The sequence below is a fragment of the Phycodurus eques genome, chromosome 17 (assembly GCF_024500275.1).
Source record: "Phycodurus eques isolate BA_2022a chromosome 17, UOR_Pequ_1.1, whole genome shotgun sequence".
In the NCBI taxonomy this organism is placed as follows: Eukaryota; Metazoa; Chordata; class Actinopteri; order Syngnathiformes; family Syngnathidae; genus Phycodurus; species Phycodurus eques.
In genome coordinates, this window is record NC_084541.1 from 3,745,760 (window position 1) to 3,773,529 (window position 27,770).

At 46.4% G+C, this 27,770-nt stretch overlaps 1 long non-coding RNA gene across 1 annotated transcript in view; it reads left to right on the plus strand.

Moving 5' to 3' along the window:
* LOC133416008 (uncharacterized) overlaps window positions 1-27,770 on the plus strand; it is a 35,162-nt gene that overhangs the window by 1,577 nt on the left and 5,815 nt on the right. The gene's annotated exons all lie outside the window — the stretch shown is intronic.

The window sequence follows — 27,770 nt, forward strand, 5'->3', positions numbered from 1 at the left end:
CCTCCTGTTGTTACCCGATGCAGGAATACAGTGGAAGTATTAGTAGATGACGCCTGTTTCGTCTGTATTGTCCTCCTTGAGTAAACTCCACCATATAAGACCTTGGAGTAGAACTAGTTCCTGTGACCATACCTGGAGTTGTCTCATTGTCCAATTTAAAATAATATTCATTCATTCATTCATCTATCGTTCCGCGTACCCTCACTAGGGTCGTGGCCGTGCTGGAGCCGATCCCAGCAATGTTTGGGCGAGAGGCGAAGTACACCCTGAACTGGTTGCCAGCCAATCGCAGGGCACATAGAAACAAACAACCATTCGCACTCACATTCACACCTACAGGTAATTTAGAGGATTCAATTAACCTACCCTGCATGTCTTTGGGATGTGGGAGGAAAACGGAGTGCCCGGAGAAAACCCACGCAGGCACTGGGACAACATGTAAACTCCACACAGGCGAGGCCTGGATTTGAACCCCGGTCCCCAGAACTGTGAGGCTGATGTGCTAACCAGTCGATCACCGTGCCGCCTTAAAATAATAAATAATACAAATACAAATAAATTATATATAAAAATCCCCTCTTGGAAACCGTCACTTTATCGTGGTGGAGGGGTTTGTGTGTCCCAATGATTCTAGGAGCTAAGTTGTCTGGGGCTTCACGCCCCTGGTAGGGTCACCCATGGCAAACAGGTCCTAGGTGAGGGACCAGACAAAGCACGGCTAAAATACCTCTATGTGGAAAAATAATGGATTTAGGTTTTCCTTGTCCGGACGCGGGTCACTGGGGTCCCCCTCTGGAGCCAGGCCTGGAGGTGGGGTTCGAAGGCGAGCGACTGGTGGCCGTGCCTGCACCCATGGGACCTGACTGGGCACAGCCCAAAAGGGTAATGTGGGTCCCCCTTCCCATGGGCTCACCACCTGTGGGAGGGGCCATAGGGGTCAGGTGCAATGTGAGCTGGATAGTGGCCGAAGACAGGGACCTTGGCGATCCGATCCCCGGCGACAGAAACTGGCTCTAGGGATGTGGAATGTCACCTCTCTGGCAGGGAAGGAGCCCAAGCTGGTGTGTGAGGTCGAGAAGTTCCAACTAGATATAATCGGGCTCACCTCCACATACGCTGTAGGCTCTGGTACCAGTCCTCTTGAGAGGGGTTGGACTCTCTTCCACTCCGGAGTTGCCCACGGTGGGAGGTGCCGAACAGGTGTGGGTATACTTATTGCCTCCCCGGCTCGGCGCCTATACGTTGACGTTCAACGCAGTAGACGAGTTTGGCTGGGGGGACGAGTCCAGACTGTTGTTTGTGCATATGGACTTCAGGAGTATGGGATACAGGCTGTTTGGTCCCTGTACGACCAGTGTCAGAGTTTTGTCCGCAATGCTGGCGGCAAGTCAGACTCGTTTCCGGTGGAGTTGGACTGTGCCAAGGCTGCCCTTTGTCACAGATTCTGTTCATAACTTTTATGGGCAGAATTTCTATGCACAGCCGAGGCATAGAGTGGGTCCTTTTTGGTGGCCTCAGTATTGCGTCTCTGCTTTTTGCAGATGATGTGGTTCTGTTGGCTTCATCAAGCCATGATCGTCAACTCTCACTGAAGTAGTTCACAGGCAAGTGTGAAGCGGCATGGGCTCACCACCTGTGGGAGGGGCCATAGGAGTCGGTGCAGTGTGAGCTGGGCGGTGGCCGAAGGCAGGGACCTTGGTGATCTGATCCCCGGCTACAGAAGCTCGCTCTAGGGACGGGGAATGTCACTTCTCTGGGAGGGAAGGAGCCCAAACTGGTGTGCGAGGTCGAGAAGTTTCGACGAGATATTGTCAGATATTGTCTTATTGCCCCCGGCTCGGCGCCTGCACATTGAGATTCACCCCAGTGGACGAGAGGGTAGCCTCCATCCGTCTTCGGGTGGGGGGGACGTGTCCTGACTGTTGTTTGTATGTTTGCACCAAATAGCAGTTCTGTCATGAACGGAACAGGGGATAGGACCCAAAAATGCACGACTTCAAAACAAATGGACAGTTTCCAAAAAGAGAGGTTTAATATACGGGCATAGGTCGGTACACAGGCAGGCAATCCAAGAAAGGCAACAGTATCCAAAAACATGAGGCAGAGGCGAGGTCGATAATCGGAACAGGGTCAAATCTTACTGTGAGTCTGTGACGTGGAAACAAGGAATGCTGGAACGCGACGACAAGGTACAACGAACTGGCGACGAGAGGGAATGAGACACGGGGTTAAATACAAGGGGTAATTAGGGTGAACGAGGCACAGGTGGTGAAGATGCTCACAGGAGCAGGTGTGTGTGAAACAGGGGGAAGACAAAACCCGGAACACACACCCATGACAGTACCCCCCCCCTTAACGGCCGGCCCCAGACGGCCCCGGGGCCCCTGGATGCGCAACGTGGAAGTCCCGAATGAGCGAATCATCCATGATAAACGCAGACGGCACCCATGAACGTTCCTCAGGCCCATAGCGATCCCAGTCCACCAGATATTGAAACCCCCTCCCCCTCCGACGAGACGACAACAGCCGCTTCACAGAGAAGACAGGGCCCGCATCCACAAACCGGGGGGGACGAGGGGGCCTGGAAGGCGGGACCAGAGGGGACTCCCGGGCTGGCTTGAGTAGGCTGACGTGAAAAGCAGGGTGGACCCGCGTCGACCTTGGGAGCCTCAGCTTCACGGTGACACGGTTGATGATCTTTGTGATGGGGAAGGGTCCAACGAACCTGGGAGCGAGCTTCTTGGACTCCACCCGGAGTGGAATATGTTTGGTCGAGAGCCAAACTCGCTGACCCACTTTGTAGTTAGGGGCCGGTGTCCTCCAACGGTCAGCAGCGGCTTTGTAGGACCGTCCCTGGCGCAGCAGCATCTGGCGGGCTCGCTCCCAGGTCCTCCTGCAGCGTCTCACCAAGGTCAATGCCGCTGGAACTGTGGACTCTGGGGCTATGGCAGGAAACGGAGATGGTTGGTAACCATGCACAATGTGAAAAGGCGATAGACCAGTGGATGCAGAGGGGAGGGAATTTTGAATTCAACCCAAACCAGTTTCTGAGAACAGGATCGCGGCTCCTGTGAAGCGAGACATCGGAGCCCAGTCTCCAGGTCCTGGTTCAGCCTCTCTGTTTGGCTGTTGGTTTCAGGGTGAAACCCAGATGACAGACTGACGGTAGCACCTATGAGATTGCAAAACTCCTTCCAAAATTGCGAAATGAATTGGGGACCCCTATCTGACACCACATTCTTGGGGAAACCATGGAATTTGAATACCTGATTGATCATTAACTCTGCAGTATCTTAAGCTGAGGGGAGTTTCGGGAGTGCAATGAAGTGAGACATTTTAGAGAACCTGTCAACTACGGTGAGAATTGTGGTATTACCTTTCGAGGCCGGTAATCCTGTCACAAAGTCTATGGAAATGTCTGACCAATGACGTGGTATTGGCAGGGGTCGCAACTCCCCAGAAGGACGTTGACGAGAGGATTTGTTAGCAGCACATACCTAACATTAGGCCACCAAAAGCGCTGTTCGACCACTGATTGAGTCTTGGCAATGCCTGGGTGACATACAGTTCGGTTCGTGTGAGCCCAGTGGATGACTCTTCCCCTTAAGGTCGGAACCAGATAAAGCCTGTTTTCAGGGCAATCTTCAGAGTTAAGAGTGTTTTTTAAAGCCCCTTTAAACGCAGTTTCAATGTCCCAAACAAAAGCGGAAATGAAACATGACTTGGGCAAAATAGTCTTAGGGTCGGACAAAGAATTCTCTTCGGAGAAAATACGTGACAAAGCATCTGGCTTACCATTTTTAGAACCAGGTCGGTAGGATAACATGAAATTAAATCTCGTGAAGAACAGAGCCCATCTAGCCTGCCTAGCATTTAATCTTTAAGCAGTTTTAATATACTCAAGGTTCTTGTGATCTGTCCATACTAAAAACTGAGTCTGTGCCCCCTCTAGCCAGAGCCTCCACTCCATCAAAGCCACCTTGACTGCCAGCAGTTCACGGTCAATAATGTCATAATTTTTCTCAGCTGGGGTCAGTTTTTTGGAGAGAAAAGCACAAGGATGTAATTTATCATCCTTGAGAGATTTCTGGGAGAGCAGTGCTCCTATTCCGGCATCAGACACATCGACTTCTACCACAAACTGCTGTTTGAAATCTGGCAAAGTAAGGATGGGAGTGGAGGTAAAGCTCGATTTAAGTTTTTGAAAAGCTGCCTGACAAAGCGGGTTCCATACAAAAGGTTTGTGTGGCGAGGTAAGATCATGCAAAAGAGAGGCTATAGAACTAAAATTTCTGAGGAATTTTCTGTAGAAGTTTGCGAACCCTAAGAACCTTTGTACATCTTTGTGTGACGTGGGAGTAGGCCAATTAATAATAGCATCGACTTTGCAAGGGTCCATTTTGACTTCACCTTGAGCCAGGACGAAACCCAGAAAAGAAACGCACGCCTTGTGGAACTCACATTTCTCAGCCTTGACATATAGTTGATTCTGCAGTAACCGCTGCAATACAGAGCGGACATGAATAATGTGAGTCTCCTCATCCGGGGAGAATACCAAAATGTCGTCCAAATAGACAAAAACATCAACATTCAACATGTCACGCAGGACATCATTGACAAGGTTTTGGAAAACAGCTGGAGCGTTAGTAAGTCCAAAAGGCATTACCAAATACTCATAATGGCCCGTTGGTGTGTTGAATGTGTGTTGAATGCTGTTTTCCATTCATCCCCCTCTCTTATCCTGACTAGATGATACGCATTTCTTAAGTCCAGTTTGGTGAAAAATCTTGGCTCCCTCCAGGAACTCAAAAGCGGTGGAGATGAGAGGAAGAGGGTACCTGTTTTTTACAGTTATCTCGTTGAGACCCCGGTAATCGATGCAGGGTCGCAGCGTCTTGTCCTTTTTGTCCACAAAGAAAAATCCTGCTCCCGCAGGGGATGAAGATGGGCGAATGATCCCGGCTGCCAGTGATTCTTCCACATACTCCTTCATGGCCTTGTGTTCCGGCCCTGAAAGAGAGAACAACCTCCCTCGTGGGGGTGTGGTTCCAAAAAGCTCCTCAGTGGCAAGGCTCCGGTGGTGGATGAGATCCGTTTTAAGAAGGGGGACCGAAGGTTATGTTCCAACTACAGTGAGATCACACTCCTCAGCCTCCCTGGGAAGGTCTATTCAAGGGTGATGGAGAGGAGCGTCCATCGGGAATTCGAATCTCAGATTCAGAAGGAGCAGCGTGGGTTTCGTCCTGGCTGTGGAACAGTGGACCAGCTCTACACCCTCAGTATGGTCCTCGAGGGTCCATGGGAGTTTGTCCAACCAGTCTACATGTATTTTGTGTACTTTGGGAATGCGTTCGACCGTGTCCCTCGGGGATTCCTGTGGGGGGGTGCTTTGGGAGTATGGGGTACCGAACCCACTGATACGGGCTGTTCGTTCCTTAAACTACCGGTGTCAGACTTTGGTTCGTATTGCCGGCAGTAAGTCGGATTTCCAGTCATGGTTGGAGGTTCAGAGAGGGGGTTCAGTTTGGTGGCCTCAGTATTGCATCTCTGCTTTTTGCAGACGATGTGGTTCTGTTGGCTTCATCAAGATGTGATCTCCAACTGTCATTGAAGCGGTTCGCAGCCGAGTGTGAAGCGGTTGGGATGAAAATCAGCACCTCCAAATCTGAGATCATGGTCCTCAGTCGGAAAAGGGTGGCGTGCCCTCTCCAGGTCGGGGATGAGATCCTGCCCCAAGTGGAGGAGTTCAAGTATCTTGGGGTCTTGTTCACGAGTGAGGGAAGAATGGCACGGGAGATCAACAGGCGGATCGGTGCAGCGTCTGCAGTGATGCAGACTTTGTATTGGTCCGTTGTGGTAAAGAAGGAGCTAATCCAAAAGGCGAAGCTCTCAATTTACCGGTTGAACTACGTTCCTACCCTCACCTATGATCACAAGCTGTGGGTCATCACCGAAAGAACAAGATCCCGGATACAAGCAGCCGAAATGAGTTTCCCCTGCAGAGTGTAGGGTGAGAAGCTCGGTCAGATAGGGTGAGAAGCTCGGTCATCCGGGAGGGGCTTAGAGTAGAGCCGCTACTCCTCCGCATTGAGAGGAGCCAGATGAGGTGGCTCGGGCATTTGATTAGGATGCCTCCTGGACGCCACACTGGTGACGTGTTCCGGGCACGTCCCACCGGGAGAAGACCCCAGGGACAACCCAGGACACGGTGGACAGACTATGTCTCCCGGCTGGCCTGGGAAAGCCTCAGGATCTGTTTAAAGTGGCTGGGGAGAGGGAAGTGTGGGACTCCCTGCTAAAGCTACTGCCCCCGCGACCCGACCTTGGATAAGTGGAATCAAATGGAGGGATATTTATTGTCCCATATACGAATATATATGTGAATGGTGGAACATGCCTGGAACACCTCACCAGGGAGCCGACGAGGAGGCATCCTAATCAGATGCCCAAGCCACTTCATCTGGCTCCTCTCAATGTGAAGGAGCAGCGGCTCCACTCTGAGCCCCTACCGGATGACCAAGCCTCTCACTCTATTTCTAAGGGAGAGCTCGGACACCCTGTTTGTATCCGGTATATTGTTCTTTTGGTCACAACCCACAGCTCATGACTATAGGTGAGCGTAGGAACGTCGATCAACCGCTAAATTGAGAATTTCGCCTTTAGGCTTAGCTCATTCTTCACGACAATGGACTGATACAAAGTCTGCATCACTGCAGACGCTGCACTGATCCGCCTGTCGAGCTCCTGTTCCATTCTTCCCTCAATTGTGAACAAGACCCCAAGATACTTGAACTCATCCACTTGGGGCAAGATCTCATCTGCTCCTGTGAGAGTTGGAGATCATGGCTTGATGAAGCCAACAGAACCACATCATCTGCAAAAAGCAGATATGCAATACTGAGGCCACCAATTCGGACCCCCTCTACGCCTCAGCTGCGCCGAGAAATTCTGTCCATAAAAGTTATGAACAGAATCGGTGACAAAGGGCAGCCTTGGCGGAGTCCACCACTCACTAGAAACAAATCCGACTTACTGCTGCCAATGCGGACCAAACTCTGACACTGGTCGTACAGGGACCGCACAGCTCGCATAAGGGGGTTTGGTACCCCATACTCCCGAAGTACTCCCTACAGGACTCCCTGAGGGACACGGTCGAACGCCTTCTCCAAGTCCACAAAACACATGTAGACTGGTTGGGCGAACTCCCATGCACCCTTGAGCACCCTGCCCAGGGTGTAGAGCTGGTCCACTGTTCCATGGCCAGGAGGAAAACCACAGTGCTCACCCAATTTCCCGACCCCTGAATAGACCTTACCAGGGAGGCTGAGGAGTGTGATTCCTCCTGTAGTTGGAACGCACCCTACATGTATGTACTTCTTAAAAAGGGGGACCACCACCCCAGTCTGCCAATCCAGTCAGACTGGCATCTTCCCCCACCATTGGAGCCAACACACCACCAGGTGGTAATCAGTTGACAGCGCCACACCTCTCTTCACCTAAGTGTCCAAGACATGTGGCCACAAGTCCGATGACATGACCACAAAGTCGATCATCGAACTGCGGGCGACGATGTCCTGGTGCCAAGTGCACTTCTGGATACCCTTATGCTTGAACATAGTGTTTGTTATGCACATTCCATGATAGCACAGAAGTCCAATAACAAAACTCCGCTCGGGTTCTGCAGCCAGGGATCGGACCACCAAGGTCTCTGTCTACGGCCACTGCCCAGCTCACACTGCATCCGACCCCTATGGCCCCTCCCACAGGTGGTGAGGCCATGGGAAGAGGGACCCATGTTACCCTTTCGGGCTGCGCCCAACCGGGCCCCATGGGTGCAGACTCGGCCACCAGGCGCTCGCCTTTGAGCCCCACCTACAGGCTGGCTCCAGAGCGGGGACCCAGTGGCCCGCATCTGGGCAAGGGAAAATGTGATTTCATCAATGTACTCATCATAGGGGGTCTTTTTGCTGCGCTTTCCATTACCTCGGACCTGTTTGCCATGGGTGACCCTGCCAGGGCATAAAGCCCAGACAATTTAGCTCCTAGGATCACTGGGACACACAAATCCCTCCACCACAATAAGGTGACGGCTCAAGGAGGGGCTGTCCCATATAATGATTTTTATTTATATTGATACTACTACCTCCTCATCTATTGAAATGATCCTTTGAATTAGTTTTTACACTGGTTGATGTTGACACATTGTCATTTGTTCTTCAGTCTCTCTCCATTATCTGATATGCTGAATTTTTTATTGCCGTTCTGCATTTTTGGGTAAACATTGCCTCATCTCTTAATTTATACTCCCGCTCTCTTTTTTGACACATTGTCAGGATGAAGTGCAAATGGAGGCACCTATGAGATACAGTATGCAGAACACCCAGGTCGATGCAGTGGTGATGATCACAATACCGGCGTGTTTTCTACACGTGTGCATGGGTGCTTCACAGATCTGTCAGCAACACCCAAATGGATACCCAAGACAGGCAGATGAAAATGAATAAAAGACACACAGAAAATGTCACAAGGCCAAGCTATAAAATGATCCTGATCTTTTTTTTTTAAAAGATTCATGCTGTAAATACTGTGGTGCTTGAATGATTGTAAACCCTCCTGACATGGTCACTCTTTTTGTAAAAAAAAAAAAAAAACATTTAAACTAACTTTGTTAAACATACATCCAAATCCCAATTTGTAAAGCATACATTTCAATTAGTAGACACACACACGAAAAGAGATACATTTTCATTTTTAATACATTTTACAAATACAATTCTTCCACAGAGACTGATAATTGTACGTGTGCAAAGGTATGTGAACCCTTCTATTAGTTGCTTGTCCCGCCTCCTTTTGCAACCATTACTTAAACAAGACATTAACTCTAATCACGAACTGTCTCTCAGATCTGTTTTTGTTTTTTTTTGGCCACTAGTTCTTGCAAAGCTCAGCCAGTTGAGAGAGGTTGGTGTGACATCTGGTATGCACCAACTTATTCAGGTCTCGGCACAACATTTAAATTGGATTGAGGTCGACTTTGTGCCAATTCACAATACGAATCCTTTTTCTCTGATACCATTCCTTTGTACTTATTGCTTTCATCCTTCTCCTTCCCAACTTCAACTTCCTGAATGATGGCAGGACATTCTGGTCAAAAATTTCTTAATACACCAGGAAATCATGTTTCTTAAGATACAATGGAGTTGTCCAGGTCCAGAAGTAGTAAGCAGCCCCAGACTTGCACATTTCCACCACCATGCTTCATCATTCGGGGGAGATTCTTTACTTCATATGCAGTGCTGGCTTTTCTCCAAACTTGGTGGTTTTGATTGTGACCAAATCATTATATTTTTGATATAAGAGAAAGGATTACTGTCCAGAGAAAGGATTTACAAAAGATCTCCGGCTTGTCCAAGTACTCTCTGGCAAAGTTAAAAAGGGCAGATTTGTTCTTTTTTGACAGCAGATGCTTATTTCTTGAAACGCTCCCATGAATGTCATTGCTATTCAACTGTCATCGCATAGTAGACAAATCCACAAGTAATCCGAGATGCTACCAGAGAGATCTGCAACACTCTAAAAGTGATGTCTAGGTCACTCTTTACGTATTTTTTTCCCCTGGTGTTTCTGGGTAATAGTTTTGATGGGCGTCTAATTTTGGCAGAGTTCCTGTCATGTTAAAGACTGTCCATTTGTAAATTTGTCTTGGATAGATGGAGCTGGAATCTTTCGAGAATGGTCTGACAGCCCTCCCCAGATGGACGGGCTGTCAATACCCTCTTCTTCATGCCCTCGGCTATCTCCTGTGATCTTGGTTTTGTTGATTTGTATGAGACCACAGTTGTTTTGGTTGTTTTCATCTCTATAAATTAGTGCAGGCCAATCCCTTTCCCACTGATGTTGTAGTGGTGCACTTGCCTGACTTTGGTGTGTGCAGCGGGGGTTCAGTTCCCACTCAGTTGGTTGTCAGCAAATGGTTGGCCTTGTCTGTATGTGCCCTGCGACTGACTGGTGACCAGTTCAGGGTGTGGTCCGCCTTTCACCCGAACTCAGCTGGGATAAGCTCTGGCGCCCCGCGACCCTAACCAGGATAAGCGGTGTTGAAAATGGATAGACAACATTGCCCCCCTGCTTTAACCAATGCAGCTGGGGGTTCCCATACATTTGCACATATACAATAAACAGTTTTTCTGAGGGAAAAAAAAAAACATTCATTGGATTAAATAATGAAAATATATCTCTTTTTGGAAGGTATGCTTTACTATATTTATATTATAAATGAATATTTGGTATTTGGATGTACAGTATTTTTAACAATAATAGTTGAATTTTTGATTTTTTTTTTTTTTTTTTTTTTTACAGAGTCACCATGTCAGGAGGGTTCACAAACTTTCAAGCAGGATTGTAAGCCTAAAAAATGCAATGCTGTCATTACATTTTCTCCTGCCAATAAATGTTTATTTTATTTTTTTTCATTATTATTTACTGCAATGACTCCAAGTAGAAATATAATATTGTTTAATAAAATATTCAAAAAGCGGCACGGTGGCCGACTATTTAGCACATCTGCGTCACAGTTCTGAGGACTGGGGTTCAAATCCCGGCCTCACCTGTGTGGAGTTTGCATGTTCTCCCTGTGCCTGTGTGGGTTTTCTCCAGGCACACTGGTTTCCTCCCACACCCCCAAAACATGCATAGTAGGTTGATTGACGACTCTAAAATTGCCCAGAGGTGTGAATGTGAGTGCAAATGGTTGCTTGTTTATATATGCCCTGCGATTGGCTGGGGACCAGTTCAGGGTGTACCATTCCTCCTTGCAGATCCTCTCAAGTTCTATCAGGTTGGATGGTGAACATTGGTGGACAGCCTTTTTCAGGTCCCTGCAGAGATGCTCAATTGGGTTTAAGTCAGGGCTCTGGCCGAGCAATTAAAGAACAGTCACGGAGTTAATCTAAAGCCACTCCTTCATTATTTTAGCTGTGTGCTTAGTGTCATTGTCTTCTTGGAAGGTGAACCTTCGTCCCAGTCTGTGGTCCTGAGCACTCTGGAGAAGGTTTTCGTCCAGGACATCCCTGTACTTGGCCGCATTCATCTTTCCTTCGATAGCAACCAGTCGTCCTGTCCCTGCAGCTGAAAAACACACCCACAGCATGATGCTGCCCCCACCATGCTTCACTGTTGGAACTGTATTGGACAGGTGCTGAGCAGTGCCTGGTTTTCTCCACACATACCGCTTAGAATTAAGGCCAAAAAGTTCTATCTCGGTCTCCCCAGACCAGCGAATCTTATTTCTCACCATTTGGAGTCTTTCAGGTGTTTTTTTTAGCAAACTCCATGCAGGCTTTCATGTGTCTTCCACTGAGGAGAGGCTTCCGTCGGGCCACTCTGCCATAAAGCCCCGACTGGTGGAGGGCTGCAGTGATAGTTGACTTTCTAGAACTTTCTCCCATCTCCCGACTGCATCTCTGGAGCTCAGCCACAGTGATCTTTGGTTTCTTCTTTATTTCTCTCACCAAGGCTCTTCTCACCCGATTGCTCAGTTTGGCCAGACGGCCAGCTATAGGAAGCGTTCTGGTCATCCCAATCGTCTTCCATATAAGGATTATGGAGGGGACTGTGCTCTTAGGAATCTTAAGTGCAGCAGAATTTTTTTTGCAACCATGGCCAGATCTGTGCCTTGTCACAATTCTGTCTCTGAGCTCTTCAGGCAGTTCCTTTGACCTCATGATTGTCATTTGCTCTGACATGCACTGTGAGCTGTAAGGTCTTATATATAGAGGTGTGGCCTTCGTAATCAAGTCCAACCAATGTAATCAAACATAGCTGGACTCGAATGAAGGTATAGAACCATCTCAAGTATGATCAGAAGAAATGGACAGCACATGAGTTAAAAATATGAGTGACACAGCAAAGGGTCTGAATACTTATGGCTGTGTGATATTACAGTTTTTCTTTTTTAATCTGCAAAAATTTCAACAATTCTGTTTTTTTATGGAGTGCTGTGTGTACATTAATGAGGGGGGGAAATGAACAAATGATTTTTGCAAATGGCTGCAATATAACAAAGAGTGAAAAATTTAAGAGGGTCAGAATACTTTCCGTACACACTGTACCTGTGGCGGAGCTGGTGAGGGAGTTGTGGACATATTACACCCACGGCAGAAAGGTGCTCCAGGAGGCGGGGTTGCATGCAGCCACACAGCGGAGAGCAGACTCCAGATTTTGATTCGCCCACTGCGTCTGGCTGTTAGATTGCAGATGGTAACCAGAGGACAGACTGGCTGCTGCACCCACCGCCTTACAGAACTCCTACCTGGGAGGAGAATTGAGGACGTCTGTCCGAGACGAGGGGTCCTGGGATGGCATGGATTTTAAACAAGTGAAGGACAAGGAGATTAGCAGTTTGAAAGGCAGAGGGTAACTTGGGAAGGGATACGTAACGGACACACTTGTCATGAACGGAACAGAGGATAGGACCCAAAAATGCACGACTCCAAAACAAATGGACAGTTTCCAAAAAGAGAGGTTTAATATACGGGCATAGGTCGGTACACAGGCAGGCAATGTGAGTCTGTGACGTGGAAACAAGGAATGCTGGAGCGCGACGACAAGGTACAACGAACTGGCGATGAGAGAGAATGAGACACGAGGTTAAATACACGGGGTAATTAGGGTGAACGAGGCACAGGTGGTGAAGATGCTCTCAGGAGCAGGTGTGTGTGAAACGGGGAAGACGAAAACTGAAACACACACCCATGACAACACTTGGAGAAACAATCAACGATAGTAAGAATGATGGTGTTACCGTCAGAGGGGGGTAGCCCGGTAACGAAGTCCAAGGTGATGTGGGACCAAGGGCAGCTCGGGATAGGTAAGGGGCACAGCAGACCAGCTGGTGGCAGATGTGAAGTTTTTCCTCGGGCACAGACGGAGCAGGCTCAGACGAACTCCCAGGTGTCTTTAATCAGGCTGGGGCACCAATAGTGTTGCTGTACAAACTGGATGATGCGGGTGATACTGGGATGACAGTTAAGTTTAGAATTGTGGGCCCACTGAAGAATGTCAGAGTGTGCCGAATTGGGTACAAAAAGCCGGTCAGGAGGTCCAGTCTTGGGATCCGGTTGGGTTCTGTGAGCATTTTTTTACCACCTGTTCCATCTCCCAAGTTCCTGCCCTAACGAAGCAGGAGGAAGGAAGGATGGGTTCCGGTTCTACTGGGTTTGAGGGGAGGGGAATAAATGCGAGTGAGGTCATCAGGCTTGCTGTTGCGAGAACCAGGGTAGAAGGAGTGGTTAAAGTTGAAATGGCTGAGAAATAGGACCCAACAAGCTTGTCGGGGGTTCAAATGTTTGGCAGAACGGAGACAGGCGAGATTTTTGTGATCGATCCATACAACAAAAGGGGAAACGGTCCACTCCAGCCATTGCCTCCATTCTTCTAAGGCCCAGACAATGGCGAGCAGCTCACGGTTTCCCACGTCGTAATTCCATTCAGGTGGGGAAAGACGGCAGGAAAAGAAGGCAGAAGGATGTAATTTCTGGGATTCAGGGTCCTGCTAGGAGATGTTGGCCCCCGCCCCAGTGTCAACCTCCACAACAAACTGACGCGAGGGGTCGGGGTGTATCAGGATGGGGGTACTGGTGAATAGCTCCTTAAGGCGTTCGAATGCTTGGGATGCGGCAGGGGTCCAATGGAATGGGGAGCTAGTGGAGGTGAGACTGGTGAGAGGAACGCCCACTTTTCTGTAATCACGGATGAATCGACGGTAGAAATTGGCGAAGCCTAGGAAACGTTGCAGCTCTTTGCGGGTTGAGGGAATGGGCCATTTAACGACTGCTTGAATCTTTGCTGGGTCTGGTTGTAACTGTCCTTTGGCAATGATGTATCCCAAGAATTGTACGGAGGAGAGATGGAATTCACACTTTTCCCATTTCACAAAAAGGCGGTTCTCAAGAAGGCGGTGGAGGACTTGGGGGAGCGAGAGAAGATGAGGATATAATCTAAATAGACAAAGACAAACCGGTTGAGCATATCACAGAGGACGTTGTTGATGAAGGTTTGAAAAACTGCGGGGGAATTAGTTAACCCAAAGGGCATGACAAAATATTCAAAGTGTCCAAGGGGGGTATTGAAAGCAGTTTTCCATTCGTCCCCCTCTCTAATGCGGACGAGAGGTATGCATTGCGAAGATCCAATTTGGTGAATATCTGGGCGTCGCAGAGGGGTTCAAATGAAGGGTTAATGAGGAGCAGCAGGGTTTTATTTTTCATAGTGATGTCATTGAGTCCCTGGAAATAGATGCAGGGGCGGAGAGTGCTATCTTTCTTTTCAACTAAAAATAATCCAGCCCCCAGGAGGGAAGAAGAGGGCCAAATGAGTCCAGAAGCAAGGGAGTCATGGATATAGTTTTCCATAGCCTTCTTCTCAGGGCGGGAGAGATTGAAAAGGCAACTGGAGGGGCAAGGGGCTCCCGGCAGGAGGTCGATAACGCAGTCATATGGGCAGTGGGGGGGGGGTAGTGAGATGGAAAGCTCTTTTCTGAACACTGGAGAGAGGTCGTAGTATTCCTCCGTAACCCGGGAGAGATCGATAGGTGTGGCAGGTGGGTGAGGTTTGCTGGAGGGCGGAACGGCCAAGAGAAGACATTGGGAGCGGCAGAAAGGACTCCACTCAGTAATTGACAGGTGAGTCCAATCGATGGCGGGGTTGTGTTTCTTGAGCCACGGGATACTGAGAACTAATGGAGTCTCAGGGGAAGGAATGACAAAAAGTTGGATGGTTTCATGGTGATTACCTGAGATGAGTAGTGTAAACAGTGGCGTTTGTTGAATGACCTGGGAGATAAGTCGTCCGTCCAGGGCAGTGACTTTCTTAGGAACCTGAAAGGTTTCGAGGGGTAGCCAGAGTTGACATGCCAAGCCCTCGTGAATAAAAGTAGCGGAACATGTGGTGATGAAATGGCCTGGTTGTCCACAATAGATGCATAAACGTTGACGTTCCTGACGGACTAGTCTGGTCTTGCCGAGTTGCATGGGCTCCTCCAATGCAGTGGGGGGTGATGAGGAGGCGACCAGGAGTTCAAGATGCGGCAGAATAGTGAGCGACGCTGTGCCTGCGGTGGGGGCTAAACTGGCTCCTTTAACCCCTCTCTCCCTTGCTCTTTCCCGTAGGTAATTGTCCAGTCTTATCGCTATCGGGGGACTCATTCCTGGCTGCAAAATCATCTTTGAGCTGCTCCAAAAGTCCCTTAAAAAATACCTCTTAATGCAGCATTATCCCACCCACACTCAGCGACTAGATTTGTAAACTCAATGGAATAGGAAGCCACAGAACTAGAGCCCTGAGTGAGAGCTAGGAGGTGTCGAGTAGCTTCCCTGCCCTGAACGGGGTGGTTGAAGACCTTAAGTTCGGCCGAAAGGGAGTTGAATGAAGCAAGTACCAGGGAGGAATTATGCCAGAGCGTGGTTGCCCATTTAGCAGCGCTTCCACGTCAGAGGTTGGTGATGAATGCGTCTTTGGATTTATCAGTAGGATAACTCAACCGTTGCAGATTGAATACAAGGGAACAATTTAAGAGGAATTGGTCACATGAACCTAAGTCCCCAGAGTCGGGTTCGGGAGGAGGAACGTGAGGCTCTTTGTACGAGAGGAGGGGTTGGTCGGAGGCTGCGGGCTCGGAAGGAATACTCATAGGAGGGTTGCCGGAGTGCATCTGGGAGGATATGAGAGATACTTGTTGTGAGAGGGTGTTTAAGGAGTCCATAATCTCACAGGGAGGTTTGTCCTGTCTGCCAATGTGGGCGCCTTGGTGGGCGAGCGCTTCCGGGGTTGCTCGGTCCATGCTGGCCATAGTATTCTGTCACGATTGGTAATCGTATGATATAGGACTGGACCCAAAAGCAGGCGCAGGAAGTAGATGAGAATGGTTTTTTAAATAGTAGCTCAGTGGTAGGATATCCCAAAGTGTTCTGTAAATTGACTGTCTGTTGTACTAGAGCGGCTCCAACTTCCGGAGACAAATTCCTTGTGTGTTTTGGACATACTTGGCAAATAAAGATGATTCTGATTCTGAGTGATGGTGGTCCGTTGGAACAGGGAAGGTGTAGGAAGTGGGCAGGTGGAAGAGCTTGACTGCGTGGCTGGAGCGGGCAGCGAACCGGGAGACACGGAAGGAGCACTGGGGACAGAGGAGGACCCAAGAGGATTAGTACAATTGTGAGTAACCAAGTAATCAATTCTAACACACGAGAACGAATCATGAGAGTCGTCCTGTGTACCCCGAACGAGCGTAAATACTCCCGGCACTGGATTCGTGGATCTGGCAGGCTTATATGCAGGCAGTGATGAGTGCTGATTGAGAACAGGTGTGCAGGCGCAGAGGTGATGATTGCTAGGGGGGGAGAGAGAGAGAGAGAGAGCGAAACGTGAGGCACAAAGCGCCACCCAAGTTTCAAAAAAGGAACTGCAGGCCCCAGAGCATGACACTTTTAGCCTTAGTAAATAAATATGCTAAATGGTACTCCAATTAATAATTAATTTGATCACATATTCATTGATCGCACTACTCGTCAGATGATCGCACTACTCGTCACTTTAAACCGCATACACTCCTTGAAGTCTCAGCGCCCTTTGCACAATGGTCATTGCACCGGACTATTGCAATATTAGTCGTTCGAACTGCTCTAAGTGCTAGAGGACTCTGCATCTTTTTGCACAATTGTTTTTTGTCAATGTCTTTATGTCCCCAAAGTGTTCTGTAAATTGACTGTTTGTTGTACTAGAGCGGCTCCAACTACCGGAGACAAATTCCTTGTGTGTTTTGGACATACTTGGCAAATAAAGATGATTCTGATTCTGATTCTGATTCTACAGTGTAATCCGACATCTAAACAGAATTCTATTTCCGACCTACAGAACTGGTGTGAAGTTTGACAGGTACTGGTAACCATTATGGATCAACAAACGCTCATAGAGCTTTACTTTCATTTGGGCCTTAACTACAAACACATTCTCCACGTGCTGAGCTCCAAACACAGGATTGGTCCCTCAAACAAATTCTGAAGAAGCATGGATTGTTCCCCCGAATCTATTATGACCACCCAGAGACAGTTGTGGACTTCGAGGAGCTAAAAGGCTCAGGGGCTTTGCATGGCTACTGGTGCTCCTTTCTGCGATTGACCCAGAGGGGACCGAATTTAGAAGGCGAAGAAGACTGCATAGACCAGCATACTTTGCCAAGGGTCCAAATTTTGTCAAGCATGTTGGTTCATATGACAAATTAAAACTATTTGACATTTGTATCAATGGAGCCATTGATGTTTTTTCAATGCGAATTCTGTGGCTGAATGCATACCATACAAGCAGTGATCCAAAAGTCATCAGTGGTTACTTTCTTGAAACCATTAAGGAATTAGGTGGATGTGCATGCATCGTGAGATCTGACATGGGGACAGAAAACAGTTCCATCCGAGACATGCAGCGTTTCCTTTGTGGGACCTTCAGTGATGTTCATGCTGGTGACAAGAGCTTTGTTGTTGGGAGAAGCACATCTAATGAGAATCGAGAATTGGTGGGGCTTTCTCCATCGAGTGTGTGTGGAATTCTGGTTGGACCTCTTCCACAGACTTAAGGATAAAGGACATTTTGATGGAGACCTACTGGACAAAAACCTCATGTTGTTTTGCTTCCTTGGTTTAATACAGGCAAGTAGCAACATTTCACAGGCATTTTGCATGTGATTACTTCATGTTGGCCATTCTCAAAGTTACAAATGTGCTCTGATATTTTTATTTCCAAGAATGGGACTTTGCATTGAAAAAGTTCAATGGCATTTCCCATTCACAAACATATTGAACATTTCCATCAAAATAACATTCAACATTGGTAAGCAGCAATTTCTATAAGTTTTCTGAGACATCCATCCATCCATTTTCTGAGCCGCTTCTCCTCACAATGGAGAAGCGGTTTTTACAGTTATCTCGTTGAGACCCCGGTAATCGATGCAGGGTTGCAGGGTCTTGTCCTTTTTGTCCACAAAGAAAAATCCTGCTCCCGCAGGGGATGAAGATGGGCGAAAGATCCCGGCTGCCAGTGATTCTTCACATACTCCTTCATGGCCTTGTGTTCCGGCCCTGAAAGATAGAGCAACCTCCCCCGTGGAGGTGTGGTTCCAGGCAGCAAGTCAACTGCACAGTCATAAGGTCTGTGGGGTGGAAGGGATTTAGCTTTGGATTTGGAAAAAACTTCTTTAATGTCATGGTAACAGGTGGGCACTTGAGACAAGTCAGGATCAGAGTCAATAAATACAGATGTATGAATCTCTTGATCTGGAGAGCATAGTGTCACTTTAAAAAGAACCCGGGTAGGGTCTTCCTTTATGAAATTTATACTCACCGCTCCCGTACCCTTGTTACTGGCACCGGCAACTTTGACGTGACAGTTGCTCACGGAATGACCCAACTGCCCACAGTAGAAGCACCGCCCTTCCCTCAGCCGGCATAGGACCCAAAAATGCACGACTCCAAAACAAATGGACAGTTTCAAAAAGAGAGGTTTAATATACAGGCAGAGGTCGGTACACAGGCATGCAATCCAAAAAAGGCAACAGTATCCAAAATCGTGAGGCAAAAAGGCGACCTCGATAATCAGAACAGGGTCTAGTCTTACTGTGAGTCTGTGACGTGGAAATATGGAATGCTGGAACGCGATGACAAGGTACAACGAACTGGCGACAAGAAAGAATGAGACACGAGGTTAAATGCAAGGGGTAATTACGGTGAACAAAGCACACGTGGTGAAGATGCTCTCATGAGCCGGTGTGTATGAAACAGGGGGAAGACAAAAACCGGAACAGACACACCCATGACAAAGTGAGAGAGACAGAGAAGCAAAGGAAAGCAAAACAATTATCTTTGTCCAGTTGCACTCAACTTATCTTTATCGAAAAACAGCTAGTAGTCACAACATGGCTGGGAACAACCAGGACGCACAAAACGGCAGGAAAACAGCCAGCAGTCACAACACGGAACAATAAAGCATGTGAAAGTTGTATAAAACTAATAGAAGTCATGTTTGGTATATATAAAAGAGATTTTCCAACTCTGATTATATTAAACAATTTATTATTAATCACATACAAAAGTAAAATTACTAAACAATATCAGAATCAGAATCAGAATCATCTTTATTTGCCAAGTATGTCCAAAACACACAAGGAATTTGTCTCCGGTAGTTGGAGCCGCTCTAGTACAACAGACAGTCAATTTACAGAACACTTTGGGGACATAAAGACATTGACAAAAAACAATTGTGCAAAAAGATGCAGAGTCCTCTAGCACTTAGAGGAGTTCGAACGACTAATATTGCAATAGTCTGGTGCAATGACCATTGTGCAAAGGGCGCTGAGACTTCAAGGAGTGTATGCGGTTTAAAGTGACGAGTAGTGCGATCATCTGGGACAATGTTGGTTGTGCAAATGTTACAGATACTCCTCAATCAGTGTGCAAATGGAGCAGATGCTACTGTGGCATGAGTGGCCAGTATATGCAAATAGTGCAGCATGGCGAGACAACTACAGTGAGTGCACGAGTAATACATAATTGGCCCCACAGAAATGTGACAACGAACTCAAGTCAAAAAATTGCCAGCTTGTTGTAATGGAATTATAGGTTAGGTGTTTAAGAAGTTGATCGCAAGAGGGAAGAAGCTGTTGGAATGTCTACTAGTTCTAGTTTGCGTTGATCGGTAGCGCCTACCTGAGGGAAGGAGCTGGAAGAGCTGGTGACCGGGGTGCAGACGGTCCGAGAGGATTTTGCACGCCCTTGTCTTAGTTCTGGCAGCGTGCAAGTCCTCAATGGTGGGTAGGGGGGTACCAACAATCCTTTCAGCAGTTTTGATTGTCCGTTGCAGTTGAGTTTGTCCTTTTTTGTAGCAGCACCAAAACAGACTGTGATGGAAGAACACAGGACTGATTCGATGACCGCTGTGTAGAACTGTCTCAGCAGCTCCGGTGGCAGGCCGTGCTTTCTCAGAAGCCGCAGGAAGTACATCCTCTGCTGGGCCTTTTTGAGGACGGAGTTGATGTTGTTCGCCCACTTCAGGTCCTGAGAGATTGAAATTCCCAGGAACTTGAAGGTCTCGACGGTTGACACAAGGGAGCTGGACAACGTGAGGGGCAGCTGTGGCGAAGGATGCCTCCTGAAGTCCACGATCATCTCTACCGTCTTGAGCGTGTTCAGCTCCAGGTTGTGTCGGCCGCACCACAGCTCCAGCCGCTCCGCCTCCTGTCGATATGCAGACTCGTCACCGTCCTTGATGAGGCAGATGACAGTGGTGTCATCTGCAAACTTCAGGAGCTTGACAGTCGGGTTCGCTGAGGTGCAGTCGTTCGTGTAGAGAGAGAAGAGCAGCGGAGAGAGGACACAACCTTGGGGCGCCCCAGTGCTGATGCTGCGTGTGGATGAGGTGGCCTCCCCTAGCCTGACCTGCTGTGTCCTGCCCGTCAGAAAGCTGTAAATCCACTGGCAGATGGCAGGTGAGACGCTGAGCTGGAGAAGCTTGGTTGAAAGGAGTTCAGGGATGATGGTGTTGAACGCTGAGCTGAAGTCCACGAACAGGATCCTCGCGTAGGTCCCTGCACTGTCGAGGTGTTCTAGGATGAAGTGCAGTCCCATGTTGACTGCATCATCCGCAGACCTGTTCGCTTGGTAGGCAAACTGAAGGGGGTCCAGCAGGGGACCTGTGACACTCTTGAGGTGGTCCAGCACGAGACGTTCAAAGGACTTCATGACCACAGATGTCAAAGCGACAGGCCTGTAGTCATTCAGACCAGAGATTGCAGCTTTCTTGGGGACTGGAATGATGGTGGAGCGTTTGAAACAGGATGGAACTTCGCACATTTCCAAAGATCTGTTAAAGATCTGAGTGAAGACTGGAGCGAGCTGGTCCGCGCAGTCTTTGAGGCAGGATGGGGACACATGGTCCGGTCCTGTCGCATCCTAACTACCTAAAAGTTAAACATCAAAACATTAAAGGTTAATCAAAATAATATAACAGTGTAATATGTATTAACAAAAATAATTAATTGTTAATAAATAAATAAAATAGTTAATTAACAAAACAACCCTACAGTCATCCAGAAATTCACAACTCAGGTTTAAGAAAATCCTACATAAGCGAGTTGTAAGCCAGTCATACTACAAAGTTAGACTGAGGAATATGAATCATGGTCATCATTTTAGTCGTCATTGTCATCCAAGCAGTCAAATTGAGGGAAACGGTCAGGAAAACGTTCATCAGAGAATGGTTTGTGAAATCGTGAATACTGGCAATGACACCTGTATCACCAGCGTTGCCAGGAATGTATGTTTAACAGGTTTGGTTCAAGAGAGTACAAACACCAGCCTGAGAAGCCAATAGTAAATCAAGTGTCATGCGGTTTTGGAAGGGTACTTGACTTTTTGGAGGGCTTGCATTAATTTCCACACGTGAAACCTCAAGAATGGTCAGGGTAGTGTTAACAAAACTAGAAAAGCGATAAGAGCTTCGTATTATAACATCAATTTGCCCACCCCAATTTGAGGAAATAGAGCCTTGGTACCTGTTCTCCAAACCTTGGGATCGGTGGGGATATCTGTGCCCCAAACTGGATCGTGTTCTTTAAAGTGGGCCTGTCTGCGACGACGGGAATGGGGTGTGGCAGAGATAATGTATGAGGTCTGTCAAAGCAATAGGGGGACCTGACCAATCGAGAACGAGTCTCGTGTAGACACTGTGTCCACAAAGCCTGTACACGCCCTCCAAAGGTAACGTGCCCAACCGGTCAGATGCTGACATATAAGGAAGGCAGGTTGTGTCAAGAAGAGTTTGGGAATTGTTCAGAGAGAAATTAGAGACAAAGGTTGTGCATGGTACAGATATAGATTGGCAGTAAGATTTTGGTACCTTCCCAACTTACACATGCTGGCCAAATAGGGTCTTGTCCGCAGCAAAATTTCACTCCGGGGCGAATGTGAACTGGACCAAACAAAGGCACCATACCCGAATCATTAGTGGGTTTAAAGCCGTCAAAATTGTAGGTCACATTGATGTAGGGGAGAGGAGAACCTGTTTCAGAAAAGACGGTTGATTAAGGTATTGTGGACTGACAAAATAAACTAAGGTGCGAGGAAAGAGTGATGATGCATTAGGATGTGGGGAAGGTGTTAAATATATTGCACAAGTTATCATTTATTTGCTAAGCTTGCATTAGTATTATGGACCATTTTGAGAAAGGAAGATGTCTCGCCTTCAAGAAGATGACTCAGCAGGAATCATCAGAGAGAAAGGCACCTTGACCAAGAACGTGGCCGGGGACGTGGCAGGTGTTGGTCTCATGTCTTCACCTTGAAACCCTCCCCTTAGTGTGTTGTGTCTTGTAAGCTTAGTATGTTATGTCTTGTAAAACCTCCCTATTTCAAATAAACACAGGAGCGACGGGAGAGATTGTTTCGAGCGTGATGAGAGGCTGTAATCTGAACAATCTCCCATACTCCCTCCTCATGAGCAAAAGAAACCAGCGTCTTCATTCCTTTTGTGTCTATTTTTTATAAGTGTTGGGTGAGATAGAGCCAACATTAAATTGGTCCTTCGAGCCGGATGTCAATACACGCGAGGATTCCAGTTGTGGAGCCGACTTCCAGTTAAGAGACTGTGGCCACGGCAAGTAAGACCCTTTCCGGGACTGGTCTTCATTCTCCTCAACTGGGATCTGAAGGTTGACGACAATCCACAGGATTGAAGACGACTTTGATGAGTTAAATTAAAAAAAAAAAAAAAAAAAGAAGAAGATTAAAGACTGAGTGAATTGCGCGACAAAGAAGTCTGCGGCAGAATAAGCCTTGTGTAATACTAGTCACTGGCAAGTAAAGGTCCGACATATTCCGCGAGGATGGCGGAGTCCTGTACGTACTTAAATTCCATGTTTTCGTGTGTTTGTAAAAATGTTACTAGTATCGTGTGAATGTGTAAAAGTATGAATCTATAAGACAGGATTGTAAGTGACAACTGGGTTTGGAAGCAGATGCAAGAATCCTCCGCCCCGTGTGGGTAGAAGCTTGAGGATTACCAAAACCCAGACATTCATTGTCACCCTGTCATTTTGAATAAAGTCAGTATTTAGGTCACTCTATGTGCAAATAAACTGAATTCCAAATTCACAAAATGGGAATAAATAACAGTAAAACGGATCCAAAAGAACGCCTAACGTGTAAAGACTGGAAATATGTTAAACTCCAAAACCCTGCCAAAATAAAACATTTAAACACGTGGATAACCAAATATGGTTTCGCTGGACAGCTAAATTCACAAAAATCGGTTCAAATTCAAGACGAAATAAAATGTCGACACAAAAATAATATATCAAAAATAGAAAAAGAGGGATATGACGACTTATTCTTCTGGCTAAACATGGCGTCTAAAAGAGAAAAAGGAAGTAAGAAAAAGAAGGACTTAGAAAGTGAACAGAAAAGGCAGGCAGATAGGGATAAAGATATGTTGTTTCAAAGACAGGACCAGTAGTAAGAGTTAGCGAGAAAAAGGTGGTTGAAGAAAGGTGTGAAAAGAATGAGGGAACAAAGGCATCCGCACCCTTGTACCCGGTTTTGCCACCTCATGAACTTCCTCCAACTCATGAGTCAGAACCTCAACGTGTTTTACGATCAGGAGGGTCACAAATTAATTGGTCTAAAACTATGGGAGGAACATTGTCTCCCATTCCCAAAATAACAAATAAAACACAGACGAGGGAGACATGAATTTATATCCAATGATTGAGGTGACAAATCCAAATGTACAAGAGGACCACAAAGAAACTATTTTGGTCTATAGGACCTGGACTAATGAGGATGTGAAAAAGGCCGTTGCCGGCATCACACCCTACAAAGTAGACATTGTCCAGTTTGTTGAGGAAATGGAAAATCTTAGACAGTCCTGTCATTTAAATGGAACAGAAACTCAACAAATTTGGATGACTGCAATGGGGCCTGATTGGCACCGTTTGAAGAGTATAGGGTGAGAATGACCGCTTGTTTTAAAGCAAACAGCGGCTTGAATGAGGATGCCAATCCTCAGAGCCCTTATCAACAACAGTTAAAAAATGCTTTACATGCAAATTCGAAAGAATACATTAAAAGATGGGTTGATAAACATTGGATAAACCTAGCAACTGGCCCTCTGGAGGAATATGTTAATCATGCCCTCCACGCAGAGAGAGTGTTAGGACTCAAAAAGAAGAAGATAGATGTCTTCCTCAACGAAGAAACAGAAATATACTAAACTAGACCCAAAACAGAATATAGACTATGCATTCGTCAATATCCATTAAAACTAGATGCACGTGAAGATATGTAATCAGTCAAACCACACACATTCACCAAACACTTGGCCAAGATTCGTCTCTCAAACACCACACACAGACATAAACATACACACACCAACACATCAGTAATCATCAGACTGCACAGTCACTCACACAAAGTTGGTTTCGTCCATAAGTTGAGCATACGTCTTGTCAGTCCGATAGTTAGATATGTGTTCAGTCTCAAATACCTTTTAAGCTTTTGTCATCATTTTAATTGCTGTAAATCACTTGTGCTAATTTTTTCATTTATAAAAGGTGCTATATAAATAGGCGGCACGGTGGCCGACTGGTTAGAGCGTCAGCCTCACAGTTCTGAGGACCCGGGTTCAATCCCCGGCCCCGACTGTGTGGAGTTTGCATGTTCTCCCCGTGCCTGCGTGGGTTTTCTCCGGGCACTCCGGTTTCCTCCCACATCCCAAAAACATGCATAAATTGGAGACTCTAAATTGCCCGTAGGTGTGCATGTGAGTGCGAATGGTTGTCTGTTTGTATGTGCCCTGCGATTGGCTGGCAACCAGTTCAGGGTGTACCCCGCCTCTTGCCCGATGACAGCTGGGATAGGCTCCAGCACGCCCGCGACCCTAGTGAGGATAAGCGGCTCAGAAAATGGATGGATGGATGGATGCTATATAAATACCTTTGCTTTGATCATTTGACAGCATTTGAAACAAACATTGTTTCAAACAAAACTGTTAACTGTGCAAACAAATTGTGGTTCTGAACTCAGTGTTGTGAATTGCGCATTTTCACAAAACCGATATTCTCACCCCTCAGAGTAAGTAGTTAACATTTTGCTTTTCACATTTGTGTTAATTTATTTATATGAGTGGAATTAACCATGAGTTTAACCAGAATTTTGATTTATCTAGTACCAAAAAAATAAACCTTTGTTTATTTAAAAAATTCAATCATCAATTTAAAATATTAATTTTTAATTCTTTTTCCGAAACCAAATAGCCACTAGTGAATAGTTTCTCGAAACCTTTAAAAATTACAAATCGTCTTACATTTCGGTGATTCTTCTATCACCTTAGGTCCCACACCAAACATCTACATGGGGAATAGATCCTCAGACAATTACAAGTAATGATTCTACATTTCAAGTACTTCAATTTTCAATTTATCTTTGTTATCCCTCGTCCCACCAACAACAAAAAAGAACTTCACAGTGCTGCGAGATCCAAATATAATTCTAATTCTGTCAATTTGGACTAGTTTTGGAGAGGGGGAGGACATCTTTCTAATTCAAAGGGATCTATCAATTATACTTCATAGTTGCATACATTAACTCCATAAGTGTGTATATGAATGTCTGGTGGTGACTGTAAATTAAATAATTAGCCTAAGCGAAGCAGTGTTATCAGTGCCAAGCGCGTCTTCATTGCAGAAAAATAACAAAAAGAAACAGCAATGTTGGATGCATGTGTGCCTGCATATCGCCAGTTAAGCACCGCTCTGTCTTTGGGGCCACCAGGAGTCAGCCAGAGGTCAGATAAACATCATGAGTGCAAATCTGGTTCAGCGATACTTTGCTGTCTATGATTTGGCCGTCATCAAGTGCATCCCGCAAGGCCTGGCGGTGTAGGAAGGAGGCGGCTGCTCTTGTTGTGACACTGCAGCAGGCTGTGTGAGGGGGGGCCAACTTGGACAGATGAGACCACAGAGACCTCTATCCCCGTTCGCATCTAAATCTAACACTCAACCATATTTCCAGACATTTGACAGTTTGATCTAAAAGTTCCAAATCCTTGACTAATTCTTTGTTCTTTCTCAACCAACTTTTTTTTTTTTTTTTTTTAATATTTTTTTTTATTTATTTTTTTTAAGTTGTACAAAGGCTCCCTGTTGCTGGGAAACCACATTCATTTATTCACATCTCCACGCGTTCCTCAGACTTCTCGGCATATTCTTCTCTCATATGAGACATAATAGGTGGCGTGTACACTGATAATTCCGCCGTACTCTTTTTTTATTTTTTTATTTGTATTTTTTTTGCTCTTTCAATTTTCCAATACCCGTTAGAAGCACTTCTCTTTTTTCCACGGTATCCGAACATTTTTTTAATTGTTGGGGACCTAACCCCTAATCTCCAACCGGGAAAGCTTTAACCTAGACTTTAACAAGACTCTTTAACCTAAACTTTAACTCAAACATAAGGACTCTGACCATACCAATGGAATGTGGGGAGAGCAATTACTAATACCACTTATTACAAAGGCAAGATTGTTTCAAATACAGTACACCATATGAAATGTTCTGATTTTCGAGGAATTCAAATTTTCTTTACTGTATTTTTTTGTTTGGAGGACAACAGGTCTGTTTGGATCCTGAGGTGATAGCCAACATCCAGAGCCCCAGCAGCACCCCATCCTTAATTGTTGGTCCTGGATGATCAATCACTCCCGGGGTTCCCCTGCATCGGCGATCAATCCTAGAATCTCACTTCTGACACCAACTGTTTTGGCAAATCTTTTTCTGAAAGAATAAGTAAGGAAGCAATCTTTGTGGGTTTTGTTGGATCTATCTCGCCCAACACCTATAAAAAATAGACACAAAGGAATGAAGACGCTGGTTTCTTTTTGCTCATGAGGAGGACGTATGGGAGATTGTTCCGTTAGTCTCCTATCACGCTCGAAACAATCTCCCCGTTGCTCCTGTATTTATTTGAAATAGGGAGGTATCCAAGCCACAAGACACAACATACTAAGTTACAAGAGATAACATACCAAGGGGAGGGTTTCAAGGTGAAGATATGAGATTAACACCTGGCTATGTGTCCCCGGTCAAGGTGCCCCTTTTTGTCGATTCCTGCTGAGTTCTTGAAGGCGAGACATCTTCCTCTCCCCCACGGTCAGCAAGCAACCATCAAAATCGTCCACAATACCAATGCAAGCCAGCAAATAAACTTTGTAAAATTTATTTAACAGTTTTTATTACAAAAAAGAAAAGTCTTTGCAAAGAGAGGAAAAGGTGCAAGTCTTACGAGTTGTCACCCCTTACTAAAGTCTAAGCAAAACAATCACCTCCGTTATACAGAAGTGAGAGAGACAGAAGCAAAGGAAAGCAAAACAATTATCTTTGTCCAGCTGCACTCAATTTATCTTTATCGAAAAACAGCTAGTAGTCACAACATGGCTGGGAACAACCAGGACGCACAAAACGGCTGGAAAACAGCCAGCAGTCACAACATGAAACAATAAAGCATGTGAAGGTTGTATACAAATAATAGAAGTTATATTAGGTATATATAAAACATAAAATTTCCAACTCAGCTGTAAAGAGAGGTTACAAAGCATATAAAAAGTCAACGCACCCCTGTTCAAATGGCAGGTTTATGAAGGAAAGAGCCTGGGGGCAAGGTGGGAGCATATGTGCA